Source organism: Mchenga conophoros, linkage group LG17 (genome assembly GCF_057382185.1).
Source record: "Mchenga conophoros isolate Kocher_MC1m ecotype Shallow Benthic linkage group LG17, M_conophoros_male_GT1.1, whole genome shotgun sequence".
NCBI lineage: Eukaryota > Metazoa > Chordata > Actinopteri > Cichliformes > Cichlidae > Mchenga > Mchenga conophoros.
Genome location: NC_140542.1, coordinates 8744696 through 8751926, shown reverse-complemented (window position 1 = coordinate 8751926; position 7231 = coordinate 8744696).

Below are 7231 nucleotides of genomic sequence, written 5' to 3'. Positions count from 1 at the left end.
GAACAGACAAAATCTCAAAGCTAAAAAGTGGACTGTTAGCTCAGCAGACTGCATTTGTACGCCAAACTCAGCTGAACCAGTCATCAGTTCGGGCCAGTTTTCGTGTTGCTCAACTGATAGCAAGCTACGATAAACCTTTCACTGAGGGAGAGTTTGTCAAGAAACGTTTGAATGTTGTCGTGGAGGAGGTGTGTCCCGATAAGAAAGATGTCTTTAATGCTGTGAGTCTATCGGCGAGCACAATCACCAGACGCGTGGAAGAAATAGGGGGTAATGTATATGCCCAGCTGCAGCAAAAGACGAAAGAATTTGACTTTTTTTCATTAGCACTGGATGAGAGCACGGACGTGCAGGACACAGCGCAGCTTCTTATTTTTATTCGTGGAGTTAGCGCAAACTTTGAGATGTGTGAGGAGCTGGCAGCCCTCCAAAGTCTGAAAGGCACTACGACGGGGAGGATATTTTCGACAAAGTATGTCAAACAATGGAAGAGTTGGATCTGGACTGGGCAAAGCTTGCTAGCATCACGACTAGGGATGGGTATCGTTTAGGTTTTATCCGATACCGGTGCCAAATCGGTACTTTAGAAACGGTGCCGGTGCTCAAACGGTGCTCAAACCGGTGCTTAAAGAATGGAGAACACAAAATTGGTCCAAAAACCTCTGATGTTCAGCTGTTTTTTTTGTAAAAAGATAACAATGTTAGCCTTTTCTGCAGCTATGGGGCATATATGGTATCACTCTTGGGTGGAAGCAGTGCTTAAACAATGGAAAAAACACAAACTTTGTCCAAAAACCTCTCATGTTTAGCTGTTTCCCTCTTTTTCTTTGGTCATTTTAGCCTTTTTGGCCAGGGTGCAGGGAGTATCTGCCATCAAACAAGAAGACAGCCGCATGTAGCTATGATGATGTTTGCTAGTTCACCTTACATGCATTAATGTAATAACGTGGTTAGTCTACTCAACATAAATTACACACGAACAACATTAAGCTACTCACGCAGAGAAGAACGGCTGCTGCTGCCATCATCATCCGTCATCATTTCTGCTACACTGGCAGGGCTAGGGGCCAGGACTCTCCTCTTCGGGTTTTTGGGGGATGTTGCTAAATCTGGGTCCGATAACAGGCACCACACCCGCAGTAGATGTGCTCGGTGTGAGGTCTCACAGCAAGCTATCAAATACGGCGCATTTCTCGGCTTTTAAAAAAAAAACGCTGGCGCGTCGCCAGGTGTTTCATCAGATTTGAGGTGTTACCTCCTTTGACAATATCACAGTATCAGCTTAAAGCACTTGTTGCAGGCTGCTGAGTTTGCATATTTTGCTGTGAAGTACAGCCAGACTTTTGACCGCTTTGCCTTGGGCATTTTTAATCTGTAGTTCTGCTCTAAAAGAAGGTACGTACCTGGACCCGCCTACTATCCTCGGAAACGTAAAATGATTGGCTAGAAGTGTATCACAGCTCAGGAAAAAAAGCACCGAAATAAAGCACCGAAAGGTGCGCTGCTTTTCGGTCTGGTTACTACCGTTTATGTCAGAACCGGTGCCATCATGGCACCGGACACCGGTACCCATCCCTAATCACGACTGATGGGGCTCCTTGTATGGTGGGCGCATCTCGGGGCCTAATAGGACGCATGAACCGCGAGATGGAAGAACGGGGTCTCACCGCCCCTCTACAAGTCCACTGCATAATTCACCAGCAAGCGCTTTGCTGCAAAGTGTTGAAGTGGGATTCTGTCATGAAGGCTGTAGTATCATGCATAAACTTCATCAGAGCAAATGGACTTAAACACAGGCAGTTCCAACAATTCCTGTCTGAACTGGAATCTGCGTAGGGAGATGTGCTGTACTACACAGAGGTCCGATGGTTGAACCGCGGCAGTTTTGAGGCGTTTTTACGAGCTGCTACCCGAAATTAACGCATTTCTTCATTCAAAAGGCAAAACGGTCCCAGAGCTGATCGACCCAGAATGGAAGTGGCACCTCGCATTTTTAACAGACGTGACAGAAATGCTGAACGGCCTTAACTTGCAGCTACAAGGCCAGGGGAAACTCACTTGCGACATGTATTCCCACAAAAAAGCATTTGAGTTGAAACTAGCGCTGCTTTTGGAATAAGTGAAAAAGCACAACTTCACCCATCTCCCTGCTACCCAAAACGTTTCTGCAGAGAACCCAGTGGTCCTGTTCCCAGCTGAAAAGTGTGTGGAAGCACTGGAAATGCTGAAGGCGGTGTTCAGTGTGCGATTCCGTCAACTACATGTTCATGCAAAAGAAATCCGTCTTTTCCAAAACCCCTTTGTTGCCGACATCGATGAAGCCCAGCCTTTTTATCAGTTTGAGATGGCCGAGTTACAGAACTCCGATGTTCTGAAAGACGCATTCAAGCCCAACAGTCTCGTTGACTTCTATGCCGTAGTGATGGGTCGGTCACGAACGAAATGGCTCTTAGAGCCGGGTCTTTGACGTGAACGACGCTCCTTATCGCAAGCCCTAGGGTTTTTTTCTTTCTCTCACCCTCTCTCTCGCACTTTTTCCCGCTTCACTCGAGCCTTGTGCTTTATGCTGGGAAGAGGGAGGAGTGGCGGTAGTTACACTCAGACACACAGGAGAGCAGGAGGGAGAGAAAGAGCCAGGGACAACAACGTCACATTAGAAAGGTATAGTAATCATCCACAACTATTTTCAGTTGCAGATGATAAAGGATTCAGAAAGTTTATTCATGCAGGTCCATATGACAGAGAATATGCATGTTCTTTTTGTTTTCATATTTTAATTTATATTTAATTGTGTTGTGGCTTGCAGTGTTTTGTGTTGTTTCACTTTAAATTTGTAAAAGGAAAAAGCTGAAAATTTAAATAGTTAAAAGTTGAAATGTAAATAGTTGATTTTTGTATTATATGATTTATTTATTTGTCACGGGTTGCTCTGAGGATCCACTCGCAGGACTCCGGAGTTGTGTTTTAACAGAGATGGTTTATTTACAAGATCGTCACCAAGTGTATTAACAGACAGTGCAAGGATAGTGCTATATACAAGATGTGAGAGGCAGGGTTCCAGGGCTCCAGGGAAAACAAGGGAATCACACACGCGCTCACTCCAACCTCTCTCTCTCCGCTAGTGACCAGTCACTCCTTCCACACTACACACAGGGAAACATGGGGACAGGTCCGGGGAATCTAGAACACAGAGACACACGTTAACTTTCTGAGACGGAAGCATGCGAAACTTGGGCTTGACGTGTACTGACTAGAGTCTTCACAACAATCCAGCGTTGAACAGCTGATCTCCTCCTTCTAATATACCAGCTGGTCTGATGAGGCCCAGGTGTGCACGATCCGGGAAGGCGTGGACCGAGGGCGTGAACCCGCCATGAGTTCCGCCCCGGCAAAACAGGGGAGAGGGAGAGGAAAAAGAGAAGAGAAGGGGGGCTAGGAGTGAAGAGATGCTGATCAGCGCCTTGCCGATCCCGCAGGTCGTGACAGTACCCCCCACCCCCCCCACCCCCAACGGGAGCCTCCCGGCGACCCAGGGTGAGCCTCATGGAACCGCCGAACCATGGCCCAGTCCAGCAGAGCCACCCACGGGACCCAGGAACGCTCCTCGATGCCATAGCCCTCCCAGTCCACAAGATACTGCAGGCCACGGCCCCGGCGCCTGACGTCCATAATCCGGGGCACGGAGAAAGCCGGACGGCCAGCGATGACCCGGGCGGGTGGAGGGGGTCCGGAAGGAGGGCGCAGAGGACTGGAACAGTGGGGTTTGAGTTGGGAAACATGAAACACATTGTGGATACGCATGGTCCTGGGAAGCTTGAGACGCACAGAAACGGGGTTAACAACGGAGTCCACTTCGAACGGTCCAATGAAGGTGGGGGAGAGCTTTTGCGATTCTGTTCTGAGAGGCACATACCGGGTCGAGAGCCAAACCTTCTGTCCAGGTGAGTAGGCCGGGGCCGGAGTCCTGTGGCGATCTGCCTGCCGTTTGTTCCGGTCCGCCGTGCGAAGAAGGGCAGCTCTAGTGGCCCGCCATGCGCGCCGACACCGCCGCAGGTGCTGCTGAACAGAGGGCACAAAGTGCTCACCTTTGATTGCAGGGAACAGGGGAGGTTGGTACCCCAGGGAGGCCTCGAACGGAGAGACGCCTGTGGCCGACGAGGTAAGGCTATTGTGAGCGTACTCCACCCACGTCAGTTGCTCGCTCCAGGTGGTCTGATTAGTGGATGTCAAGCAACGGAGAGCTGCTTTGAGTTCTTGGTTGGCCCGTTCCGCTTGACCTTTGGTCTGTGGATGAAAACCTGACGAGAGACTGACCTGGGCCCCTAAGGAGGTGCAGAACTCCCTCCAAACACGTGACGTGAACTGTGGGCCTCGGTCCGAGACCACTTCAGCGGGGATCCCGTGGAGGCGAAACACATGATTTGACAGAAGCCGGGCGGTCTCCAGGGCAGTGGGGAGCTTGGGGAGAGCAACAAAGTGGGCAGCTTTAGAAAAACGGTCAACAATGGTGAGGATGACTGTGTTACCTGATGACGGCGGAAGACCAGTGACAAAGTCAACCGCAATGTGGGACCAGGGGCGGCTTGGCATAGGTAAGGGATGAAGTAGGCCGGCAGCGGGCCGGTTGACAGGTTTATTCTGGGCACAGGTTGGACAGGCGGCGATGAATTCTTGGACATCCTTGGCCAGTGTAGGCCACCAGGCGAACCGCTTGATGAAGGTGATGGTGCGATGAATGCCCGGATGACAGGTGAGTTTTCCGCCGTGGGCCCATTGTAGCACTCGTGAGCGAACGGACGTGGGAACAAAGAGCAATCCCGGGGGACCAGTCCCCGGATCCGGTTCTGCCCGCTGGGCCCCCCGTATGACGGACTCGATCTCCCACGACAGGGCTCCGATAACGCATGTGGGAGGGAGAATGGGAGCCTCACAGTTGGGGTCCTCTGAGGTAGTGAATAGGTGGGAAAGGGCATCGGGTTTCACGTTCCGAGAGCCGGGCCTGTAGGTGATGGTGAAGCAGAATCTGGTAAAGAACAGAGCCCACCTGGCTTGTCGGGCATTTAGTCGTTTAGCCGACCGGATGTATTCGAGGTTCTTGTGATCAGTCCATACCACAAAGGGTTCTGTTGCGCCCTCTAGCCAGTGGCGCCACTCCTCCAGGGCGAGTTTGACTGCCAACAGCTCCCTGTCCCCGATGTCGTAGTTCTGCTCTGCAGGAGAGAGACGACGTGAGAAGTAAGCACAAGGGTGGAGCTTACCCTCTAGTTGCTGGGAGAGAACGGCTCCGAACCCTACATCCGAGGCATCCACTTCCACGATAAACTGCCGCTTGAGATCCGGTTGCCGGAGGATGGGCGCCGACGCGAAGCGTTTCTTTAGCCGGGAGAAAGCCCCCTGAGCCTGATCATCCCAGCAGAAAGGTACCTTAGGGGAAGTTAAACGGGTTAGTGGCAAGGCAATCTTGCTGTAATCACGAATGAACCTCCGATAAAAGTTTGCAAAACCGAGGAACCATTGAAGCTGCTTACGGTTAGGTGGAGTGGGCCAGTCCAAGACTGCTTGTACCTTAGCTGGATCGGTTCTTAAATCGCCCTGTTCGATGATGTAGCCCAAAAATGACACAGTACTCACATGAAACTCGCACTTCTCCCCTTTAACAAACAGGCGGTTCTCCAGGAGACGTTGCAGGACTTGTCTGACGTGGCGTACATGATCAGAGAGAGAGTGGGAGAAGATGAGGATGTCATCAAGGTACACAAACACAAAACGATTGATGAAATCTCGGAGAACATCGTTGACTAGACCCTTAGACCCCACAGCTGGAGCATTAGTCAGTCCAAACGGCATGACCAAGTATTCAAAATGGCCCAAGTGCGTGTTGAAGGTCGTTTTCCACTCGTCTCCCTCTCTCATCCTGACTAAGTGGTAGGCATTCCGCAGATCGAGCTTAGTGAAAATGGTCGCCCCCTGCAGGAGTTCAAAGGCGGAGGATAAGAGTGGCAGAGGGTATTTATTCTTAATGGTAATGTTATTGAGGCCCCGGAAATCAATACATGGCCGAAGGCTTTTATCCTTCTTAGTGACGAAAAAGAACCCGGCAGCCACGGGAGATGAAGAGGAGCGAATCAGTCCATCAGCCAAGGATTCATTAATATACTTCTCCATGCATTCATGTTCAGGTTGAGAGAGACTGTATAAGCGACTAGTGGGAAGAGGTGCACCTGGGAGCAAATCAATACTGCAGTCGTACGGGCGGTGAGGAGGAAGAGAGCGGGCTCGGTCCTTACAAAATACTTGCTTGAGATCATGATACTCTGACGGGATGGCTGAAAGGTCAGGGGGCTCGTGTGGTAGTGGGTTAGATGCTTTTACGGGAGTAGCTGCTTTTAAACAGGTCATGTGACACTCCTCCCCCCACCCCAGAACCCTCTCCATCTTCCAGTCGAGTACGGGGTTACTGTATGCTGGCGTAACCACGGAAATCCTAGCACTAGGGGCGTGAGAGGAGCTTCAAAGACATAAAACTGCAACAGTTCAGTGTGATTCCCAGACAGAGTTAGGGACACGGGTTCTGTAACGTGGGTTATGTCGGGGAGACGCTGACCATTTAAAGCGGTGACCTGCAACGAGTGGGGCAATGCTTGTGTGTAAATCTTATGTTTAAGAGCCAGGGAAGCATCCATGAAGCTCTGCTCTGCCCCAGAGTCAATCAGCGCCTGAAGGGAGTGAGAGGCAGAGTGGACAGTCACTTTAGCGGCTAGCATGAAGCGTGGAGGAGAATGTGAAAAGGAGACCTCGCCCACCCGTATCCTCCTTTCTACCGGCGGGCGAGGTCTTTTGGCCGTGCAGGACAGAGCTTGGCGAGATGGCCCTTGCGGCTGCAGTAAAAGCACTCACCAGACCTCCATCTGCGTGCTCTCTCCTCTGGGGAAATTTGGGAGCGTCCGATCTGCATGGGTTGCTCATGCTCGTCGCCGCGGTCCACTTCCACAACCATTGAAAAAAGCTTGTGAAAATGTTTTGTGCTGTGTAGGTGCTGTATCACTTAGTTCGGTTTCTCAGCCTGCTTGCTTTGTGGTTTTCAGAGAGAAGTTGGTGAGAAAGAGCAAACAGTGGTGTCTACTAGGCTACCCTACTGGAACCTACAAAACTGGATTATAAGGAAAGAACACAAGAAGTTTGAGAGACTGCTCATATGAGTCATTTAAGAGATTCTGCTCTGACAACTGAA